General features: G+C 38.7%; 1 long non-coding RNA gene and 1 pseudogene across 1 annotated transcript; one reads left to right on the forward strand and one right to left on the reverse strand.

Moving 5' to 3' along the window:
- Positions 1-1,258: 1,258 nt before the first annotated feature.
- LOC123518324 lies at positions 1,259-24,329 on the reverse strand. Its single transcript, XR_006678758.1, has 3 exons — positions 24,091-24,329; positions 23,778-23,944; positions 1,259-1,399 (listed from the first exon to the last, which is right to left on the reverse strand). It is a non-coding gene; the product is annotated as an uncharacterized LOC123518324 (long non-coding RNA).
- On the forward strand, positions 14,297-16,774 carry LOC123518321 (annotated as a pseudogene).
- Positions 24,330-24,931: the final 602 nt, after the last annotated feature.

Genomic DNA, 24,931 nt, shown 5'->3' on the forward strand with positions numbered 1-24,931 from the left:
GAAAGTAGAAAGGACTAGTGGAGTGTGCAGGTAAAGTAGAGTTTTACAGTAAACACTCCAGGATACATGGGACAGAGTCTGTAGGAGCCAGAGACGGCAAATAGCAGTTTCTATAATGGAAAGAATATGTTGCTTCCAAGTGAGGTAATAGTCAAAGCAGAAACCAAGAATTTTACCAGAATTGTAGTATTCAGGAGGAGTATCATAAAGAAGAGGGGAGAAGTTTGGGAGCGAGAGAATAAGATAAGAGTAAGATTTGGTAAGAGAGAAATGAAAGTTATGGTTGGTGGCTTAAGGAGTGGCAGCATTTACAAGACAAGGGAAGGTGATGGAGAAGAGGAAAAGAAGGACCTGAGGCATATATGGCAGTCATCAACATAGAGGGAGGATCTGACACCAGTTGGGAGGCTGGAAACTATGCCATTGATGGCTAGGAGGAAGAGAGTTGTACTAATTATACAGAAGAGGGGAGAATAGGAAGTGGCAATTTTAACAAAGAAGAAACAATCTTTGAGAAAACAGTGGAGGAAACCTCAATGTTGCTAGAGATACCAAGAGAGGACAACTGGTGGAAGATGTATAGCCAAGTAGTATCACAGGCTTTCTTTAAATAAAAAAAAAATAAATAAATAAAAAGACAGCCAAAACCAATTCTTTCCAGACAAAATATCCCACAAAGACTGGAAGTAGCTAAAGCTGCTTCATGAGACAAGGATGGATGGATGGATGGATTTTGGGTAAGGCGCCACCACAAGACAAGGAATCAGGCATGGTTATTACTGTTTTGTGATTATTAAATCAAATGCTGCTTCTTTTCAATTTGTGAATTAATAACAAAGATATACTAGCCTTTTAGTCTTTCATCATGGATAAATATAGATATGGTGATTCTGATGAATCTGATTTCCTGCCTGCTCCTTCCTGCCCTCAAACTTCAATATCACTCACACGACCATTTGCTACATGTCTTAGTACATGTCTTAGTAAGGGTGCAATAGGCTGGGAATTCAACATAACTGTTTATCATTAATCCATATATAGTAAGTCCTCGTTATACAGTACATATGTGTTCCTGAAAACCTTACCGCAAATCGAAATTACCGTTTACCGAACCCATTATAACATGTAATAATAGGGAATGCATTCCAGCACGTCAATAGTCACCCCTACAGAAATGAAAATGCATCAAAATAGTCATATAAAAATAAAAAAATGTAAAGTACTGCGCAAAAGAAATAAACAAAATGTTTTTATTTACCTTTCACTCGCCATGTATCTTATCAGGTGATGTCCCTCCCGAGGCTAAGTAAAGGACAGTAGGGATTTCAGCCCTTACTCATCTTCCGCTGAGTGGGCAGACTCCTTCACTTTCGCTTTGCCTTGTCAACTCCAGCAGTGTCTGCAGAACGTTTTGGGGCCGTTATGTCACTGTGTGTTATGTCACTGTGTGTCATGATAATATCCACAAAAAACACACATAAGGATTTCATTTGTGTTCAATGGGAAACGCAGGAAGAGACTGGTTGCTGGTGTGACGTCATCCACGTCATACTTCCCGTGCCACCCCAGCTCAGTGCTCACTGACAGCTGACTTTTGGCAGGACGTTCAGGCACTTTGGCCTGACACCTGAGGTTTCCTGTTGTTTACATATCACTTGTGGACACTGGGCTAGCTGGAGTGTTCATCAAACTCTCCAGTGCTATAAACAACTAAACATGCTGAACAATTGCTCAGTGTTTGGATGCAATAACACGAAAAGAAAAATAGCAGGCTTAGGCATGACATGAGTAGATACCGTATGTGAATTTTTCTTACCATATATCGAATCGAGGGTAGTAATTTCCAAATACCGTAACTGTGAATTTACCGGATAAAGAAGTGCCCTATGAAGAGGACTTACTGTAATCCATTTTCATTAGATGTTAGCCATATCTAATCAATTATCAGCTTCCTATCACTTTAGCCATTTACTAAGAGTATCAAAGCCTCCAGAATTAAATTGGTCAACTTTCTTGAAACATTCGTTAATCAACTATCTAGAAGTGGGAAATTTAATAAGCTTTTTATGCTTTTTACTGTCTTTGGCTAGCCTTCTTAATGAGAGAGAGAGAGAGAGAGAGAGAGAGAGAGAGAGAGAGAGAGAGAGAGAGAGAGAGAGAGATGGGGGGGGGTATCCATATCAGTTAAGTAGTTTATACAGAGGGCATCCATACCAGTTTAGTAGTTTATACACAACTACTGAAAGTAATAACAATGAATTGATCACCTCAAGTGATGCAATGAAGGGCAGGCTACTTCATGAGGATTTTTCACTGCAATCACTGTATTAGGGACTCACTCATTACTTTCTAAAGGTAATATATTTTAAGTGGTTAGGTAAGAAAAGCCTCTGCATGCATCCACACAGTCAAACACTTATCATATAGGAAGATGAAGCAGGATGACATCATAGGCATTGAAACAAGGTTAAGATCTGTTGGCAACAAACAGTAGTACCAGATGTAGTTTAATTCACCAGGGAAAAACCAGCAAACAATGCTTTTAAGTCAATGTCAGTGTTAGGTCGGGAGACCTATGACCATGGCCAGCATCTTATACAGTTCGCTGTAACACCATGGTGAGATCTAATCAATTTACAATGTCAGTTCATCCTGTAAAAAGTAAGTAAGCCTTTGTCCTGTTACAAAATGTCCAAGGCATCAAAACTGTGAACAAAGACAGTCTCTGTTACACTCATTGGTACTCACTTTCCATAGCATTAGCACTCCTGCCCTCTTCCTATTGCTATCTGGTAATGTTCAGACCATAAACAGATGTTTGACCATGTGGATGCACCCTATAAATACAGGTAGTCATTGACTTGCAACTGTTTGACTTAATGACCACAACTATGACTAAAATATTAATGAACAGAAAATGGTGATAAAATAAGACAAATCTAATAATAAAAACAATGAGCCAATAAAACTAAATAATGAACAAAGAAAATGTTTCTAAAAATGCTATATAACTTAAAGATGATTACAATGAGAATATCCAACATAATATACTTGTGATGATTTAACATGGCCAACTTCTGACCAGATCGAGTTGCAACCAATTTGTCATAAATAAGTGCAGTCACAAGTTGACAACTACTTGTACTCAGGTTATGCATACAATTATATACTTGTTCTGCATACTTATTATATGCTGGTGTAATGATTTTAAGACAGATTAAAAATGCTAATCCATGACTGAAAATAATACAATCAAATGTTTGTTATTTTTTTAGTATTTCATGTCTTCGTAAGATGTGACATGATAGGGGATTATCTTACACCTTCACATTACCTGTGATGCAACCCACTGGTGGGTCATCAGCTATCCATTATTTCAATATGACCCACCAGTGAGTTGCAGATCAGTTTTAATGTGTATCTTTTTTTTTTTTCAAATACAGTACTAATAAAAATTGGATAACAATAAAATTGCAAAATTCTGATGTAAGAAACCATAATAAACTCAGATTGAAAAGTAATGAGTATTTATTTCATTGCATTATTATTTTCATCTACAAAAATTAATTTTAAATACTCTTCCTAAAATTTGCCTAATATATTTGAGAAAGATATATGTAGTATCCTACATTTTACCTTCAAAGAGTATAGAGATAAGATAACATCCAAATCTAATTTTCATAATTGTAATTTGCTTACAGTATTTTTTTTAATTCCTCCTATGATCATTTGAAAAAAGCAATGGAGACATTCACAAACATGAGAAATGAAGTAAAAAAGGGACCACTTGTTTACATTTTATATTGAATGTTTTCTTTGAACAAGGAAAACTTGTTAGTGTTGAAGATAAAACCTCATTCCAGAAAGAGCACCATTACTCTTGCAACAATTGATTCAGTATTTTGAAAGGAGTGGTAAGTACTTTTCAGATGCACCACAGTAGAGTTCCAAATTCCATGCATATATAGTGCAATGTTTATACAACTTCAATCTATATCCTTCAATTTCCTGAAGTCCACCTTTGGACTCTTCTCTGTATTGTGTTTAACTAGGACAAGGATCAGCAACCTGCAGCTCTTTCAAGTGGTGTATGGCTCCTACCACTACATAAATTTGTCTAAGACAAGAGAAAATTGAGAGAGAGAGAGAGAGAGAGAGAGAGAGAGAGAGAGAGAGAGAGAGAGAGAGAGAGAGAGAGAGAGAGAGAGAGAGAGAGAGAGAGAGAGAGAGAGAGAGAGAGAGGGGGGGGAAAGAGGGGGGATAAGACCTGAGATGCAAGGTTCATGTCTCTGAGGTTGATTCCCCTGTGAAACCAGTCCACCCACAGGTATATCTCTACCCAAGGCAGTGGGCTAGTTTCACTCCTGTTCATTGACAGTGGTGCACTAGCATACCAACTATTTTTCCTTCTCCTAAAAACCTACTATTACTACTACTACTTTTTTATATGTAGGAAATAATAATAACATACATTTTATAGCATTTCATTTACTGTATGTATTTGACAATAAAAAAAATCCCCATTTCAAAAGGTCAAATTCAGCAAAAAAAAGTTTTTAAGGTATTTAAGCATAGTACACTATTGGAAAGCAATGTAATAACATTACACATGCAGAAAACATTGCTGCAAAAGCAATGTCATCTTCAAGTTCTGTCCAATATGGGGTTGGGCAGCAAAGGTTATGTTTATCTTCCCTTGTGCTTTTCACTTGGTCTTCTTGGTGTATTTACCTAGTTGTATGTTACAGGATTCAAGCGGGGCTCATAGTGACCTGTCTCCATATCTACATTTATTTAACTTCTTAAATTTGCACACACTTTCTGCTGTTGCAGTCTCTTCACTTAATCCATTCCAGATGTCTACTGTCCTATATGGAAAACTGAACTTCTTGATATTCCTGACACTGACTTTTCATGATTTTCTTGGAATGTCCTCTTGTTTGTCTGTCTCCCTGCTCCATCAGTGTTACCAGTTCTTGTCTATCTATCTTCTCCATCCAGTTTACTAACTTATACATTGCTATTAGGTCTCCTCTTTCCCGTCTATCCTTCAAAGTTGGTAGCTCCATCTCCTTCAGTCTTTCTTCATAGGGAAGATCTTTTATTTAGGGGGACCATCTTTGTATCAGCCCTTTGTATCCTTTCTACAGTATCCGCAAAAAGTATAGAGCGCTCCCCATTGAAATCGATGCTAAAAAGCGCTCTGAACTTGTTGCGTTTTCTGCCGCTGTCAGGCATATGGTTATTATAATTTCCAGGCCCATTTCTAGCTATAGGCGGTATAGGCGATTGCCTAGGGCCCCCAAGCTACCAGGGGACCCCCGGCCGGCCCAAGGGTCAGGTAACGCTACCAAAGGTCAAATATGAGCCTGTGCCTCTCCCACCTGCTGACGCAAATAAACAACACGCCTCTTGCAGTGTTTGTTATTGTTTGAAATGTCTTGATCGTCTGCTAAAAAAAAACATCTTGTTAAAAATCACCTACATCTTATTTAATCTAAAGATATAATATGGTAAGAATTAATTGGCTTTATTTATTCATTTATGTGTACCTTTTCCACCTTTTTCACTATTCAATGTTCATATGTTCATATGTTCAATTTTGTTTATTTTGTATCGATATTTTATCCCTTATTCATTTATTCACTTATTTCTTTATTATCAAAGTTATGATTATTTATTTTCTCACTTCACTTACCCAATGAAAAAATACTAGATGGCAGGACCAAGGTTAGCTCAAAAGGAAGTGACAGAAATACATGAATCCTATTCCGTTTGTCGTGTGGTTCGTTTCTCTAGTTCGTATATAATATTAAGATAACCACAGGCTCAACAATCTCCCATCTGTTCACCTTTCAGGTCTACCCAAATTTTGTGTATGTAAAATTATTTTTATTAAGGGGTATTTAAAAGGTTTACACTTTACAGATATCTGTGTTAGGTCTACACTGATAGAAATAATCATATGATAATTATTCTACTCGAATTTCGTGTATGTAAATTTATTTCCATTAGAGTGTATTTATAAGGTTTACACTTTACAAATTTCTGTGCTAAGCCTACAATGATAGATCATTGTTAGACTAGATCTAAGACTCGCCAATCATCATTCCCGTAATGGCATCAAAATGAATTTATCTCAGCGGAGCAGAGAAACGAAAGAAAAAGAAATCTGACGAAGAAAAATGGTCAAAAGAAAAAGGTAATTCATTATCGTTTATTTAATAATTTGAAGAAACATATTAAAGTTTGCTTTTATTATGTTTTCTGAATGGTGAGTATTATTTTAGACAAAGCCTAATCATCTAAGGAAATTTGTAATTTTGCAGGATCAATTCTAAAATATATTGGAGCTCCAGACACCAAGCCAGAGGAATATTCTGAACTTCCTGAACAGGATGCTCCAGGGCCATCACATTCATCAGGATCTGTCCAGGAAGCTGTACTGCCACCAAGACCACCACATTCCCCAGAACCACAGAAGGCATCATCTACTTCTGATCAGCCTCCCATTTATTCTAAACCACTAGATCCTGCTAACTGTCCACCCATTCTGTCTGATACATTTAGAATGGATGCAGTAGGTAGAGGGCCATTTCAGATTAGTTCTGATTTCACATTTCCAAAAAAAGAAGACGGAAGAAGTTTTCATCATCATTATTTTTGTAGAACATTGGTTAATGGAGAAAAGATGAAGCGGACTTGGCTTATCTACTCAAAAACAAAAAATTTTCTCTACTGCTTTTGTTGTAAATTATTATCAACCAAGGAACAAAAATTAGTGACAGAAGGACTGACAGACTGGAAAAACGTAGGCACAATTTTGAAAAGTCATGAAAGCAGTCCAGCACACATAGCACACCTGGAAAGATTTACAATTCCGTTTGCAAACTGGAAAGACAATAGACCAAGCTGAAAGAACACTATTGGAGGCTGAAAAGAGGCGCTGGAGAGATGTCCTGACTCGCTTAATCGCCATTATCCAATCCTTAGCCGAGAGAAATCTTGCATTTAGAGGTTCATCAAACACGTTACATCAGCAGAATAATGGGAATTTTTTAAAAGGGGTGGAGCTGCTTGCTGAATCTGATCCTGTCATGAAGCAGCACATTGAGCGTGTTGAGAGTGGCCTGTTCAGTCATTCCAGCTACCTTGGAAATGTCATCCAAAATGAACTAATTGCTTCAATCAGTACTAAAATAATGGACACAATGGTGACTGAAATTAAACAGTCCAAATATTATTCAATTATTTTGGACTGTACTCCCGATTTAAGCCATCAAGAACAGATGTCAGTCGTCATAAGGACTGTCAAAATGGATAAGACACCAGAAATTAAGGAACATTTTATGGGGTTTCTTGTAGCTTCTGAAACAACAGGTCTTGGTTTGTCATCGCTAATTATAAAGAAACTGATGGAACTGAATATTCTCCTTGAAGATTGCAGAGGACAATCATATGATAATGGTGCCAACATGAAAGGGAGGAACAAAGGAGTTCAAGCCAGACTTCTTGAGAAGAACCCTCATGCACTCTATGTTCCATGTGGAGCACATTCCCTAAACTTGATGATATCTGATGCAGCAACAGCTTCAATAGATGCCACTAGCTATTTCGGCACTGTTCAGAAACTGTACAACCTATTTTCAGTCTCACCACAAAGATGGACAATCCTAAAAGATTATGTCACTGTTGCACTCAAGACCTGGAGTGACACAAGATGGGAGAGCCGTATTAATAGCATAGAAGCTGTGCGGTATCAGGCCTCTAATATAAGGGAAGCTTTGTTGAAGGTCAGGGAAGTGTCTGATCCTCTGACCAAGGTTGAAGCCCAAAGTCTGGCAGAAGAGGTGGGGTCATACCGATTTCTCATTTGCACAGTCATATGGCATGACATTCTACACATTGTGAACCATGTCAGTAAGCTCCTGCAGTCTCCTAAAATGCAGCCTGATGTGGCAGTTGACCTCCTTACTAAAGCGAAAACATCTCTGACTAACTATAGAAGAATTGGATTCACTTCAGCTCAAGTCTCTGCTAAAGACATGTGTGAGGAAATGAATGTAGAGGCTGTACTCAAAGAAAAAGAGATTAAGAGATACAAAAAGACACTGCTTATGAGGCCACAGATGAGCCCATTGCAGATGCAATGAAGAGGTTAGAAATAACATTCTTTAATGTTGTTGTTGATATTACCATTCAATCCCTAACTGATAGATTTAAAACTCTGGGTGAAGTAAGAGACCAATTTGGAGTGCTGCTCAATTTCCAGAAACTGGATGATCAGTCATTGAGCAACCAGTGTGACAAACTATGCAAGACATTAACCTCTGGAAATGAAAGTGACATTGATGGAAAGGAACTGGCTATGGAAGTTAAACACATACCAAGTTTGCCCTCAGACAAAATGACTGCTCTTGAGCTCCTCACCTTTATCCACAAAAAACATTTGGAGGAATTGTATCCCAATCTGTGGGTTGCACTGAGAATTGCCTGTACTCTGCCTGTGACTGTGGCCTCAGCAGAGAGGAGCTTTTCGAAGCTGAAACTCATCAAGACCTATTTAAGATCATCTATGATGGGGCAGGAGCGACTCAGTGGTCTTGCAATAATCAGCATCAATCATGAAGTGGGGAAAGACGTGTTGTATGAGGACATCATTGATGATTTTGCTAGTAAAAAAGCCAGAAAACAGAGCTTTTGAGCCCAATACAATGCAGTTGGTGGTGGTTTGTATTCAGAAACTGTGATGTTAAGTTACCATTATTTTGAAGTGTGGTTTGTATTCAGTGACTGATGTTAAATTACTACTATTTTGGAGTGTGGTTTATATTCAGACTGTGATGTTAAGTTACTACTATTTTGAAGTGTGGTTTGTATTCTGAGACTGTGAAGTTCAGTTAGCACTATTTTAAGTTATAATTATTGTACATGCATTTTCTATTTTTCTTTGTAATTTGATTTGAAAAGGATTTAAAATACATAAATATGGTGTAATAGTTTCTTGCATCCTTTTACACTATCAAAAGATATAGAAGTTGTTTAATTACTGTTTGGCAAACTTCACAGGTATAAATGAAATACCAATCTGTCTATCTCTCTAACTTTTGGGGGCCCCTAACTGCCTCTTGCCTAGGGCCCCCACAAAGCTAGAAACGGCCCTGATAATTTCACATTTGGCAACTCAGCTGGCTATCTGGCAGCGCACTCAGCTTGTGTTTTCCCACCTCAATGCTCATTGATCTCTTATGGAGGGAGTTTATGTTACATTTTCCTCCTGCCTTCTACTCCCTATTTTCGTTGTTATGCTTTGTGGCGCTGCAGTTTTAGGAGACATTCATCCTGATGGCTCCTACTAACCTTAGTGGAGAGGAAAAGGCTCGTATTTTGGCCTGGAAGACTGAAAATGTGTCGACGAAAGTAATTTCAAGACGTACAGGGCGGGGTGAGAGCACCATCCGACGTCTGGTCGCTACCTCTCGTGGTCTCCCACCTAATGTCGTACCACATCGAAAACCTGTCCCTGGAAGCCCTAGAAAGACCTCTAAGTGTACTGACAACATCCTACGACGTGAAACACTCAATAATCCAGAGATTACAGCAGGTGAACTCAAAAGAAGCCATCCGACTTTGCTGCAAGGAGTGTCAGAATGAACCATACAACATCGGTTGCAGAAAGAGCTTGGCCTACACACGTACAAGCCTGCTGCCAAACCACTCCTCACACCATCAATGGTGAAGAACAGACTTGCGTTTGCATGCAAATACAAAGACTGGACTGCTGAACAGTGGAGGAAGGTACTTTTCAGTGACGAAAGTACCTTCAAATGTGTAAGACCACGGCCAAGGAGGATAAGACATCCCAAGAATTCCAATCGTTGCTCTCCTCAGTACACCCGCAAAACAGTGAAGCATCTTGACAGTGTGATGGTGTGGGGTTCATTTAGTGGCACAGGGGGTCGTGCAGGGTTGTTTTTCCTTCTGAAAAACATGACAATGAGAACTGACAACTATATCAAAGTGCTAGATGACCATATGTTACCTTTTTATGAAATTCATGGATGTGATTATTTTTTGCAAGATAATGCACCATGTCACAAGGCAAAAAAAGTGATGATATGGTTGTCTGATCATAATGTTGAGCTTATTGAGTGGCCAGGTAACTCTCCTGACTTAAATCCAATTGAGAATTGTTGGAATTATATGAAACACATATATGCAACACATCATCTGTACCGCGGCTCTCCCACGAGATCTTGAAAATGTGGACCATAGAAATGGAGCTGGATTACTTCAGAAACCTATCTGGTTCAATGCCAAAATGTCTACAAATGGTCATCAAAGCTAAAGGACAGATGACCAAGTACTAAAACATTAGTATTGCTCATTTTCATAACATTCTCATTATGTTTGTGTTTTTGTTCCTTTGAGCGGGAGGGGCGGTCTATACTTTTTGCGGATACTGTAGTTTCTTGATATCTTTCTGCCTATATGGTGACCATACCACTGCTGCATATTCTAGTCTAGGTCTTATCATAGTGGTTAATATCTTTTTCACCATACTTTTATCCATGTAATTGAATGCTACCCTGATGTTCGTTAGTGTCATGTATGTTGAAGCAAATACAGTAATACTCTGCTTAACAAACGTTCGTTTAACGAATTTCCGGTTTAACGTACTATATAAAGTTAGACCAAAAAGTCCGCATAATGTACAACCACATCTGTTTTAGGCAATTTTCTGAGTTTGAATTTGCTGGGTGAGGGACCGAACGCGGTAGCTTCGCTGTGATTGGCTGGCTCCCCACCCGTCTCTAGCACTCCTGGAGCTGGATCCAAGATTCTTCAACAACGTCAGAGCAACCTCTTGCAGAGAAATGGCATCCATGAACGCTTGGAGGAATGGTGACAAGGTTGCTATCAGGTTGCTCTGAGGTTGCTGGGAACACCACCTCTGGAGGTGGTGTTACTGTCTTATATATGCATTTATGTTCACAAAACAACATTTCTATTAGCTTTTTACAAACCTTGCCCCCAAGAAAGGATTGTTATGTAATGCATAAAGTGAAATCTTACATGGAATACCAAAAAAATTAAAGCAGAGATGAGATGAGCCACAGATGAAGCGGGAGACTCGTGGCCACTCAGCCGCTTCTTCTTCTTCTTGTGACCCTTTTGCTTGCGTGTTACTTTCATCATGATGTTTATGTTTTCACTCCTCTATTGCCTGCTATAATGGATATCATATCTTAGTATTCATATATGCTCATGCCACGAGGATAACTCTTGACTCCGTGGCACTGAGTGATAGTGAATTACTATCACTCATTAATAATTCACTCAGTGCCACAGAGTCAAGGTTATCCTCGTGGCATGAACATATATAAATACTAAGATATGATATCCATTATAGCAGGCAATAGAGGAGTGGAAACAAATATCATGGGGAAAGACAACACGCAGGCTAAAAGGGTCACAAGAAGAAGAAGCGGCCGAGTCACCGCAAGTCTCCCACTTCGTCTGTGGCTCATCTCGTCTCTGCTTTATTTTTTGGTATTCCATGTAAGATTTCACTTTATGCATTACAAAACAATCCTTTCTTGGAGGCAAGGTTTGTAAAAAGCTAATAGAAATGTTGTTTTGTGAACATAAATGCAAGAATGTGAGAGAATTAGTACGTAGCTCCTCTGACTTCCAATGACTCATATAACATCATAAAAGTAGTGGTAAACCAGTGGCCCAATAGGCTGCCAAATGTATATATAATATTTTTTTTTAACCCATGTGGTATGTTGGGGACCAGCCCAGAACGCATCCCCCCCCTATTTCCATTATTTCCTATGGGAAAATTACGTCCGCTTAACGAATTTTCTCTCTACGAACAGCTTTGACACCCCCTATCCTGTTCGTTAAGCAGAGTATTACTGTAATCCATTTATATGTCTGACAGAGTCAGGAGACCTTTGGTTTTGGCATTTGGGAACCATTACCCTGAGTGGATGCCCTTCCTAACCTTGGACCGTAGCCAGGTTAGGAAGGGCATCCACTCAGGGTAACAGTTTTATATATATATATATATATATATATATATATATATATATATATATATATATATATATATATATATATATATATATATATATATATATATATATATATATATATATATATATATATATATATAGTACCTCGTTATACGGTACATATGCGTTCCTGAAAACCTTACCGTAAATTGAAATTACCGTATACCAAACCCATTATAGCATGTAATAGTAGGGAATGCATTCCAAGACCGTAGCCAGGTTAGGAAGGGCATCCACTCAGGGTAACAGTTTTATATATATATATTTATATATATATATATATATATATATATATATATATATATATATATATATATATATATATATATAGTACGGCCTCGTTATACGGTACATATGCGTTCCTGAAAACCTTACCGTAAATTGAAATTACTGTATACCAAACCCATTATAGCATGTAATAGTAGGGAATGCGTTCCAGCACGTCAAGTCACCCATACAGAAATTAAAATACATGAAAATAGTCATTAAAAAAAAAAAAAGTACTGCGCAAAAGAAATAAACAAAATGTTTTTATTTACCTTTCACTCGCCATGTATTCTATCAGATGATGTCCCTCCAGAGGCTAAGGGACAGTAGGGATTTCAACCCTTACTCATCTTGCGCTGAGTGGGCAGACAAGGATAAGACATCGTCGTAGATGGAGGACTGTTTGTTTTTTCTTATTTTTTCATCATATATTCCTTGATAAATCTTGACACTTTTCTCTATGTCATGAGCCACTTTGCTATTCCAGGCAGAATTTGGGTCACGTTCCTTCAGGGTTTCCCGAGCTTTTTCGATAAAACCGAGACATTCTCAAAGAGTTTTGATGTCCAGGTCACGCACAGGTTCTTCTTTCTCATCTCCCTCTTTTTCTGCCTCTTCTGATGCCTTGTCTAGCTCTATAAGTTCATCATTTGAGAGAGGTTTAGCATGGCTTTCCAAAAGATCTTGATCATCATCATCATCAACTTCATCGAAGCCAGCCCTATGGCACAGACTTACTGTGTCATTTCTGATCACACCAATGTCGTCTTCAGCAAAGCCTGGGAAGTCATGCGCGCATTCTGGCTATACTTTATTTTATTCCTCGCCAAGTTCATGGTAGATGTCTTCACTTCGTTCCAAGATGACGATGTTATCTAAGGCATGCTTGATGTTATACGACTTCCACCATTCCCTGATAGTGGGCTTGCCAGGCCCATCCATGCCCTTTACCAGTTGCTGCATGGTTCGCTGCTGGTAGTAGGCTTTAAATGTTTGCCATAATTGTTATGAATATATTTGTGCTTACAATAGACCCTTCAATATTCCATTTATTCATCTAATTAATGATGCATGTAAGTAATATGTAATGCAGTTAAAAAATAAAAGTGGGCAGCAGGGGAAGAGATAACACGCTCCATGGGTGGTCAAGTTAAGGGGACCGTCTGGTGAGGTTTTTGAAAAATAGAAAATAAAGAGGTACGCGAGTAATTTTTTTTTCATTGATAATGTTTATTACACGATGTTAGTTTAGTAGTTACAAGCGAATCGATCTATAAATAATTGCATGAAAAAAAAAAAAATCAATTTTTTGAAAAAAATATTTTTCCTATAAACTTTGTCACCAGAGGGCATATTTCAATTTTACCAGTACGGATATGAAGTATGTCGTATGCCAAAACTTTTCACCTCATAGAATTTTTATCTTTTTATTTTGATGGACATTATGAATTTTTGAATTTTTTCAATTTTTCTTTATATAAAATTATATTGCAGCACTTAAAAAAAAAAATTCCAAATTCTATGAGGAGGAAATGTAGCAGCTTCATTTAGCTTCAAAATATCTCAAAACTGAAAATCCGTTGAGAAATTTGGGAGAAGATACGATTTGAATGATAAAAAGTGGAAACTGAGAAAAAGGCAAAAAACCCCAGAGATGTCATATTGGCCCTCTATGACCCTGTACATTTATTTGAGTTGGATATTTTGTGCTCATACACCACCATGTGCATCATATCTGCTTTTTAGGCATATTTAGAATATTCTGTAAGACTCATATGGCACCTGGCCGCCCCTACAATGATTGTAGTTATTAGTTGTTCGAAGGCGAGGGTATCTCCGATCCATGCATGGTCGAGGGGTTCTCAAAGTGGTCGATATCGACCCCAGGGGTCGATGGGACCATCCAAGGGTCGATGAATATCCAGGGGTCGAAAGGGGTCGATGAATAATCGAAGAGTCAGTAAATGGTACTGCTGGAGTCGAAGGGACCTTTGAAGCCCCCGACTAGAAATCCCAGATTATAATTTGTAAACATCTGAAGAATATCGGGCACCATTAAATAAAAAAAAAACATAATTTATTGATTTCAAACAATAGGAAATTTTAGCAGTGCTGGCAACACTACATTCAACCAATCTTCCTTGTCTCGCACCTCTACTGCCCGTACCAGGGTCCGTACAGGAAGCATTCCTGTCTCTGTCCTGTACTGAGTGAGCGAGCGTATTCCCCGCCCCACCCACACATCTCGCTGTCTCGCTGCTCTCGCATTCAGTGTACTCTTAGCTCCCGTAACTGGTCCGTGAATTGATTATTGTGACGCATTGAAAATTGTGTGTAATAGACATAATGGCTGCTGTAGCTGCTAAGAAGAAATGCCGCCAGTATTCTCAGGAATATTTGAAATATGGATTCATTACTTCATTAAGCAATGACACCATGCCATTATGTCTCTTGTGTGAAAAGACTTTCAGTAATGATGCCATGAAACCTGCAAAGATGAAGGACCACCTTGAAAGAGTTCACTCTGATAAGAAACACAAAGACCTTGACTATTTCAAGACACTGAAAGAAAAACTCAAGGGTCGATCAAGTATCAAGACCTTTTTCAAAGCCCCCGCCAGTGCTGATACTGAAGGAGGTTTAAAAGCCTCATACAACATCTCCTCATGATAGCAAAGAAAGGAAAGGCACACACTATTGGTGAAGAACTCATAATCCCAGCCATTAAAGAAGTTATAGAAACTGTTATGAAGAAGGATTCTAGCTCTGTTTTGAAAAATTTGCCATTAAGTAACAGTACAGTGCAAAGAAGAATTGATGAAATGGCAGATAATGTTGAAAAAACCTTGGTGTCTGAACTTCAGGATAGTAAGTTGTCTCTACAACTTGATGAATCAACTTTTGGCAGCTCTAATCTTCTCATGGCATATGTGAGGTATTACAGTCAAAGTCAAAAGGACATAATTGATGAATTTTGTTTGCTAAATATCTCACAGCTGATGCCAAAGGTGAAACAATTTTACGATGTGTGCAGCAGTATTTTGAAAAGCACAACATACCTCTCAGTAATATTACTGCAGTGGCTACTGATGGTGCACCAGCAATGATTGGCCGGTACAGAGGATTTGCAAGCCTACTCAAAGAAAAAGTGCCTAATATACGTACTGTACACTGTGTACTGCACAGGCAACATCTTGTAGCCAAGAAACTCAGTGGTGAACTGCATGATGCCTTGAAAGTGTGCATCAGGGCAATTAACAAAATCAAGGCACATCCACTTAACTCGCGATTGTTTGCACTGCTGTGCGAAGAGAATGATGACATGTTTAACCAATTGCTCCTGCACACTGATGTAAGGTGGCTGTCTAGAGGTCACAGCTTACAAAGACTTGTTGACTTGTACAGCTCAACTCTTCAGTTCCTGGCAGACGTGGACTCATCTCTATGTGAAGAGTTGAAAAAATGCAAAAATGCCCTTTTCTATTTGGCAGACCTCTATTCTAAATTTAATGAGACACAAAAACGCCTGCAGGGTAAAGATGTTACCATCATTCAGGCCAGGACAGTTCTACTGGGATTCCAAGGCAAGCTTGGCTTGTTCAGAGCTTCACTGGCCCGTAGAGATTTTCAGTATTTTTCAAACTTACAACAGGTACAAAGTGAAAAAATTTCTGATGGTGACCTAGAAACATACATAACTCATCTGGAGAATTTAATTGAAGACTTTAAAGTGCGCTTTGAAGACCTGGAGAAAATGAATGTGCCTGAATGGATCCTAACACCGTTTGATGTTGAGATAGGGAATGCAGACATTCCATTACACTTGAAGGAAGAATTCATTGACATGACTGTGGACCTGGAAGCAAGTGCCTTGTTCAGAAGAAAAGGCCTCCGTGAATTCTGGATCAACGAGAACAACGTTGCTAAATATCCTCAGCTTTGTGCAGTGGTTGAGCCATTTTACTTGCTTTCCCAAGTTCATACATGGTTGAAGCTGGTTTCAGTCATGCAAATGCAGTCTTAACAAAGCAGAGGAACAGACTAAGCTTGGAAGAACGAGGCGACCTACGGCTGAAGCTCACCAACCTGCAACCTAAAATCAGCATCCTTGTTGAGGCCCATCAGGCACATCCTTCACATTAATGATGTCAACATTGAAGGAGGAAAAGGTATGTTGCACTGAGAATTAAGTTGCATATACTCGTACACTTCGACATATTTTCATACTGTGTTTAACGATTTTATAATACGTACTGCATGTCAACTACTACTACTACTACTACTACTACTACTACTACTACTACTACTACTACTACTACTACTACTACTACTACTACTACTACTACTACTACTACTACTACTACTACTATTGCTTTTGACATTGGTATTTTTTTTTTCTTTAATTTAAAGCTAGGGGGTCGATGAAAATTTTGAAGTCTCACTGGGGGGTCGACGAGTTAAAAAGTTTGAGAACCCAGAGGCGAGAAAACTAATAGCACTGTTCGCAACCATGGCTTGACTCCATCTACTGTTTCTACTATTTTCAAGTCAGCAGACTCTATTAAGAAGACTGGTGAAACCGTATCTTTCTTGCAAGCTAAAAGAACCACCTGAACTCGTGACTCTGCAATGGATAAAATGGAAAGCCTTGTGGAAATGTGGTACATAAGTTTTGTATACGGTGCAATGATGCGCCCTTTGTTTACATTCCACAGGTTGCCAGCTAGCTTCTTTCCTGCTCCACTCTCCCTCCCATCATAAATTTAAGATTATCAACATTATAAAGTTACTTACGTACATACATTAGTGTACATTATAATGACTTAGTCTTAAATTAAACTGCTTAAATGCTTAACTTCATAATTTCACTTTCATTAAATCTTTTTACTGTACTGAGGCACTCTCGCTTTGTTTACTCTCACTGGAAGTTCAAGTAGAGATGTACCGATACCAAAATTTTGGCCGATTCCGATACCGATACCACCTAATTGGGCCGATACCGATACTACTACCGATACCGATACCACCGATACCGATACTACTACTTATAGTGATTACTGCACTGGACACCAGGATGAGTTGGTGGACGGCGAGCGTTATCAGATGGGAGGCTTTGTTTTGAGGAATGCTGTGAGTCCTTCTGAGAACGTTTGTGAAATAGGAGCAATTCTAGAAGCTTTTTGAAGACATTTGCAAAGGTAAATTACTCAGTAATTGGAATGAATATCTTCTCAGTCTTCTGATTCTTGTCAGTTATTTGAAATTCTTACTTCTTACTCCTTTAGCGACCATTTCGTCTTGTGCATTTTCATTATTAATTTTATTGACGATATTTTGGCGATCAAAAATATATTTAAAATTATTAAAATTGTAAAACAGACACAAAATATTAGCAAAAGAAACTCATTTTGTTGTGTATGTTTCTCTTTAATTAAATCTGACATCCTTTGATATTAATTCATTAGACATTAGTAGACCAATTCAGAAAATGAGCTTTCACCTAATCTTTTCAATTAAATAGAAAAAGTTTAGTTTATTCTAAATTTCTAGTGTATTGCTATGATCTTAAATAATTAATATGCAACAAATTATACACAATGCACATGATTACAAAACAGAATCGTTACTTTCTTAGTTATGGAATTTTTACATCCTTAGGTTAACACAAGTAACTCAAAATTAAACTTGCATTAAAATTAATATACATATATAATTCGAGCTTCCACCTATTCCAGTATGATATCTTGGAAAAGGCTAGCACTAGCACTGTTAATTATAAATCAAATAAGAATATGCTGTTATTTACAATAATGCAAAATGCCTAACTATATATATATATATATATATATATATATATATATATATATATATATATATATATATATATATATATACCAAATCATTTTGTTGGATTCTCAATATCTGAAGTTTGACATTCTTAGATTATAGTTAAAAAACATAAGCTCTTCACCTGTGTGAACTTTGTGTGGGTGGAGGAGCAGCGTCTGACTGAGAGACAGTGAGAATGCATGGTGACTCATGACCGACTGTGTGACAGGATGCCGGAGTTCAGCCTATATGCGTTTCATACACATCCAATTCAGAGGTTGTGGCTTATTACCACAGAAAACAGTATTCTATGACATTCGGTAATCACCACGGAAAGTTAATACGCCGTATTATATCAATTTGGTATCATCAATATCTTATACCTATCGAATATATCACTAAGTAGTAAATTCCTTTTAGGTATCGGAAGTATCGGCATAAAATAAGCCGATACCAATGCCGATACCTAAAAAATGGGCCGATGCCACCGATTCCGATACCGATACCAATCCATTGGTACATCTCTTAAGTTCAAGTCAGGGGTCAAACTTGTTATAATTGGTTTGCTTAACGAAAATTCACGCAACAAACTTTTTTTTATGAATGCAACCCGTTCGTTAAGCGAGGGTGCCTGTACCAGATGCTAGTGCACATCCCTAGTCCTGTCGCTGTCTCAAGAAAAACAGCATTCTTCTGCGTTCTGTTGATAGTTTTTCATTTAGAAACTTACAATTGCACCTAAGAGGCATATTAGTGATAAAAATAAGGAATCTGGTGAAAGTGCAAGTGTTAATGAGCCACAACACTCCATTAGTGGATTCACAGGAATCACACAAGGAGAAAAGTTACAAGATGTTTTCATAGATGACGACTCATCCTCCGGCGACCTCCCTCCTCCCCACCCTTCTCCCCTCCTCTAAGTTATCCATCACCAGCTTTTACCTACGGTATGTACAAATCAAAACTGTAAAAAAAAAAAAAAAATATTGAAATTTTAATAAACTTGAGATTTTGCTAAGATTAGATCAAGTATTGAGTCTCCACTGTATATGAAGCCATGCTATTGGTCAAAGAGGTAAAGAGACAAAAAAGATATAATAAATGGAGGAAATAGGAATAAAACAGGAGATAGAAAGAAATGAATAATAAATGGAAATAAAAAAAAAAAAACAAGAAAAAGAAAATGTATAATGAATGGAGGAAATGGGAATAAAACAACATAGAAAGAAAAATGGATAGTGAATAGAGGAAAAGGAGGATATTAGGATGTTGCCATATGGGTGAGTGGGCGGGTGGGTGTGTATTTACCTAGTTGTTGTACAGGGTTCAAGCGGGGCTCATAGTGTCCTATCTCCATACCTCCACATATCTAACTTTTCTTTAAAGCTATGCATATTATGTGCTGTAACAAATTAATCACTCAACGCATTCCACTTTTCCACCATTCTATGTGGAATACTGGGAAAATCTTTCTAATACGCCCGTGTCACTAACAGTAATGGAATTCACATATTTTGTAGAGGACTATGTTGGCTTGTAGTAAACACAAAAGTTTTGGTGGGGCCGCGTCTATGGTGGTTATAAATGGGACGAAAAGTTTTCTGTACCACACAGAATCTAAGTCCGGTCAACGTTCTTACAGCCGGAGCTCATGCATGTATGCGTGTGTTCGTGTGTGTGTTAGTGGGTATTAGGCGTGTGTTCGTATGTTTGTTATCAATTCAGCGCATGCTCTGTGGGGCCATGACATCAACTCACATGTCACTAACTACCATGACTTGGGGGGTATCTGCTGCCAATCAGGAAACACTGAGATTTGTCGGCCAATCATATGTAGACATATCTGTCATAGAGGAGGAACCACTGACAAGGAAATCAGGAATGCCATGGAACGCCATTGTAAGCATGGCTGCCGCACACACAGGAACACCCCACAAACATCTCTCCATTACATGTCCAGGCTGCTTTTTGTCATATGGGGACTTTGTGGCCACTTACTACAAATACACAGAAGGATTAATAAAACTGCTGATGAACCATGGCTTGATTCCAGAAAAGAAACTGTGAAAAGTGTGGAAAGGAGTGCCAGCCTGATATGTGTAGAAAAGCATTTCAGTGTGATAAAAATTTTTGAAAGGGAAAAAAAAGCACCACAAAAGTGTAATTTTCAACAGACATGGTTTGAAGAAAGTCATCTTGATTTTGAAACAAATATTAGATTCATAAATCTATTTGTGCGAGACTACTTCTCCTATAAAGTAGCAAGAGAGGAACTTGCACTCTTTGATAAAACCATATGTGACTGGTGTAGTTTTGCACGGGAAGTTGTTGTTGCCTGGTGTGTGGATCAACAGGAAAAGATTGGTGGTCCTGGTGAGATTGTGGAAATAGACGAATCAAAGTTTGGAAAAAGAAAATACAATGTGGGAAGAATCATAGACGGTCAGTATGTGTTTGGTGGGTTTAGCAGCAGGGATGTGGAGTCGGATTTTCAAAAGTCCGACTCCAACTCCGACTCCAGTAAATCTAAATGTTGCGACTCCGACTCGTGTTTTTTTTTTTTTTACAGTACAACAATGGTCTATTTTTTTTTTTACATCAGGGATGGTGGCCAAGGGAAAAGATTAAACAAAATGCCCGCTAGGCCATACCCAAAAAAGACGAAAGTTAAGAGAATCAATACACTTACATATTTTCAAGTCAATCCATAATAAAAGTGTACTTGACTATATAATTATCATAAATTAATGAAAATTATCTTTATATGTAATGCTTGATTGGACACATCCTCCACAAAGTCAATTTCTCCGAATTTGTAGGAATCTCCAAGAAGTGGAATCTTTACTCGAAAATTTATCACGTAAAAAAGTCGGAGTCGCTCATATTTTTAGGTTAGGTTAGGTTAAGTTTATGTTAGGGTTAGGTTAGTGTCCAACAGGGGGAGGGTTAAGTAAAACTTCCCTATATTAAGCAATATTTTCCAACATTTGGGGAAATTTACCTAGATTAGGCTAGCAGGTTATTATGTTAGGTTAGGATAATTTCAGTGAAAATTATTCTTGATTTTTATAATTGTTCAAATTTTACTTGAAAACTGCGGTTTTTGTCCTTAGATTTTTCGGACCCCATATTTCGCTTATTTTGGCTTTCCCCCAAAACCCCCAATTCCCCACAGGCCCCCAAGCTTGTTGAAGGGGTTAGGGGGTTGTGGATAGAGAATAGGGGGACGGATGTACTGTAAAGAATTACCGAAAACTGTATTTTCAAATATCCTTCACACACTGCCTCTTCCTAATCTTTGCATGTCCTCTTGTCCTTCCAGCTTCTTGTCACCAGCACCAGGTCTTCCTTGTCTATCTTTTCAATGGCATTAACTATTCTTCTGTCTGATCGCCAGTATGGCTTCCGTCAAGGTCGCTCTACTGGTGATCTTCTGGCTTTCCTTACTGAGTCTTGGTCATCCTCTTTTAGAGATTTCAGTGAAATTTTTGCTGTTACGTTAGACATATCAAAAGCTTTTGATAGAGTCTGGCATAAAGCTTTGATTTCAAAACTGCTCTCTTACGGCTTCTATCCTTCTCTCTGCAACTTTATCTCATGTTTCCTTTCCGACCGCTCTATTGCTGCTGTGGTAGACGGCTACTGTTCTTCTCCTAAACCTATTAATAGTGGTGTTCCTCAGGATTCTGTCCTGTCATCCACTCTTTCTATTATTCATTAATGACCTTCTTAACCAAACTTATTGCCCTATCCACTCCTACGCTGATGATACCACCCTACATCTTTCCACGTTCTTTCAGAGACGTCCAACCCTTCAGGAAATTAACAGATCACGCGGGACGCCACGGAACGCCTGACTTCCGATCTTTCTAAAATTTCCGATTGGGGCAGAGAAAATCTAGTAGTTTTCAATGCCTCAAAAACTCAATTCCTCCATCTATCAACTCGACACAACCTTCCAGACAACTATCCCCTCTTCTTCAATGACACTCAACTGTCTTCCTCTTCCACAATGAATATCCTCGGTCTGTCCTTTGCTCATAATCTTAACTGGAAACTTCACATCTCATCTCTTGCTAAAACAGCTTCTATGAAGTTAGGTGTTCTGAGGCGTCTCCGCCAGTTTTTCTCGCCCCTCCAACTGCTTACTCTGTATAAGGGCCTTATCCGTCGCATGTTTGGGGGGGGTTTCCAGTCACACAGCTTTGCTTGATAGGGTGGAATCGAAAGCTCTTCGTCTCATCAACTCCCCTCCTCTGACTAACTGTCTTCAGTCTCTTTCTCACCGCCGAAATGTTGCATCCCTTTCTATATTTTATCGCTATTTTCATGGTAACTGTTCTACTGATCTTGCAAACTGCATGCCTCCCCTCCTCCTGCGGCCACGCTGCACAAGGCTTTCTTCTTCCTCTCATCCCTATTCTGTCCAACTCTCTAATGCAAGAGTTAACCAGTACGCTCAATCATTCATCCCTTTCACTGGTAAACTCTGGAACTCCCTCCCTGCATCTGTATTTCCAAATTCCTACAACTTGTCTTCTTTTAAGAGGGAGGTATCGAGGCATTTGCTTCCCTAATTCTGGCTGACGGTTTTGGCACTTTTTGTACTCTTTGGAGAGCCAGCACTCAAGTGAGCTTTTTTATAACTCTTTTTTTTTTTTACCTTGGCTGGCCCTCTTCCCTACGTAAAAAAAAAAATAATAATAATAATAATTCTATACAATGTCATTAGGTCTCCTTTCTCGTCTATCTTGTAAAGTTGGCAGGGAGCTGGGTGGTGTAGTTAGTTACGGCGGCTCATGTTCCTACCTCAGGTCTAGGCGGCCTGGATTCGAATCCTTGCCAACCCTAGTTGCCTGGTGGGAGATTTAGCATTCTCCCGTTAACCCTAGCAGTGCCACATGACCTAAGCTGTTGTGACGCCTGATGGAATCATTTCCATTTTTTGTAAGGTTGGGAGTCCCATTTCCTTCAGCCTTTCTTTATATATTAGGTCCTTCAGTTCCGGCACCATCTTTGAAGCTATCTTTTGGATCCGTTCTAATCTTCTCATATCCCTTTTCAAGCTCAGCGACCACATCACTACTGCATATTCCAACTTTGGATGTATCATGCTCACAATATTTTTTTTCATATCTTTGTCCAAGTACTGAAATGCCACTGTAATATTAGTCAACATTTTATACGTTGATCCAAATATCTTGTGTGTTTTTCGGATTAAAATTTATTTGTATAACCACTCCCAGATCTTTTTCCCTGAGGAGAGAGGAAGTCACTCATGCAGGGCAGGGGAGGGGAGATCATAACAGCTGATGTACGTGTGGGGAAAACACACATATGTGTCCGGTGTGACATTACACATAATGTGTACATCTTCGGGGCTAGAAATGTTTTAAGAGATGTACCAACTCTAAAGAGCTTTAGTTACGTGTGTTTATTGGTTGAAACTGACCCAATGGTTCCATAGTCAGAGGTCATGACAAGAATCAGATTAATCATCTATTTCCACGTATCTAGTTACACTGTCACAAGTTACAATGCATCACCAAAGCACATTGGATACCTTTAGCCTTATATTAATAAATAATATAACCTCACCTTCCAAATATAGAGCAATTCACTGCTTTCCTTCACGCATGCAGTATGTCAGACAACGCACTGCCTGCGCTGGCTCACTCCGTTTATCAGGTGAAGTGAACCATCCCGTTGCCCACGTCTGCCCGGACCTCAATTCTTTGACACACATCACCTGAGGTTGCTTGTTTCTATCATTTTCGCATGAACAGAAACTGTATATAAATGCAATGGAATAACATAATCTGTATGTGCTAAAATTCATACTCATGTATCAAAGTTATTTTGGATTAAACAATGGAGTATGTAAACAAGAGTAGGAGGGCATGTCACTTACCATGAACAGGCTGCTCCCTGGCACCGCCATCATGCTCACACTGTCATTGACAAGATCACCATCTCATTCAGCAAATATCCAGGTTAAAAATGCAGCAAGATATAATCAACCTACCAACATTTCTTGACAAATGGCGTGAGGGTTAACTACATGGTCAAGGTGACGGACTGACAGTAGGAGCATGGCGCCTGCGCCCTAAAGAGACAAGATCTGCGTGAGCACAGCCGTCTCGTTGTAGTGCGCACTACGTATCCATGCCTAGAAAATATTCTTTCTTTCCAATGATGTGCAGCAACTAGTCTCTTATTATACTATGGTTATATCAGATAAGTATAAACACAAAAACATAAATTTTAAGCTATTGTAATTGTAAATGGCAAAGTTAAAACATCGCCAATTCAAGCGCCAAAATTTAAACAAGTGTCAAGCTGGGATTGAACTTCCCATACTGAGATTGTCACGTAGTATACTGTCTTCCTTATTGCTCCTTAAAGGCGGGTTTACACGTGCCAATTTGCGACCGAAATTTCACGTCGGTAGAGTTTCCGACTCAATATCGATGCTTAGCGACTGGAGAAACCAGTTACAAAACAAGACCAACATGTTGGTTTTGTTCAGTCGATTTGCGACTTTATATACGCCGTGACGTCACGGAGTAAGCTCTGAAAATGTGATCTCTAGGTATAGAGAAGATGTTAGAGTTGGTGAGGGAAAAAGAACACATCTGGGATCCCAGAAATTAATCAAGGCGAGTTCACACGTGAAATTTTACGTAGGTAGAGTTTCCGACTCATATCTTCTAGTCGGAAAGTGTCACACGTAACGACTGGAAAGAATCGAC

The sequence above is a fragment of the Portunus trituberculatus genome, chromosome 43 (assembly GCF_017591435.1).
Source record: "Portunus trituberculatus isolate SZX2019 chromosome 43, ASM1759143v1, whole genome shotgun sequence".
NCBI lineage: Eukaryota > Metazoa > Arthropoda > Malacostraca > Decapoda > Portunidae > Portunus > Portunus trituberculatus.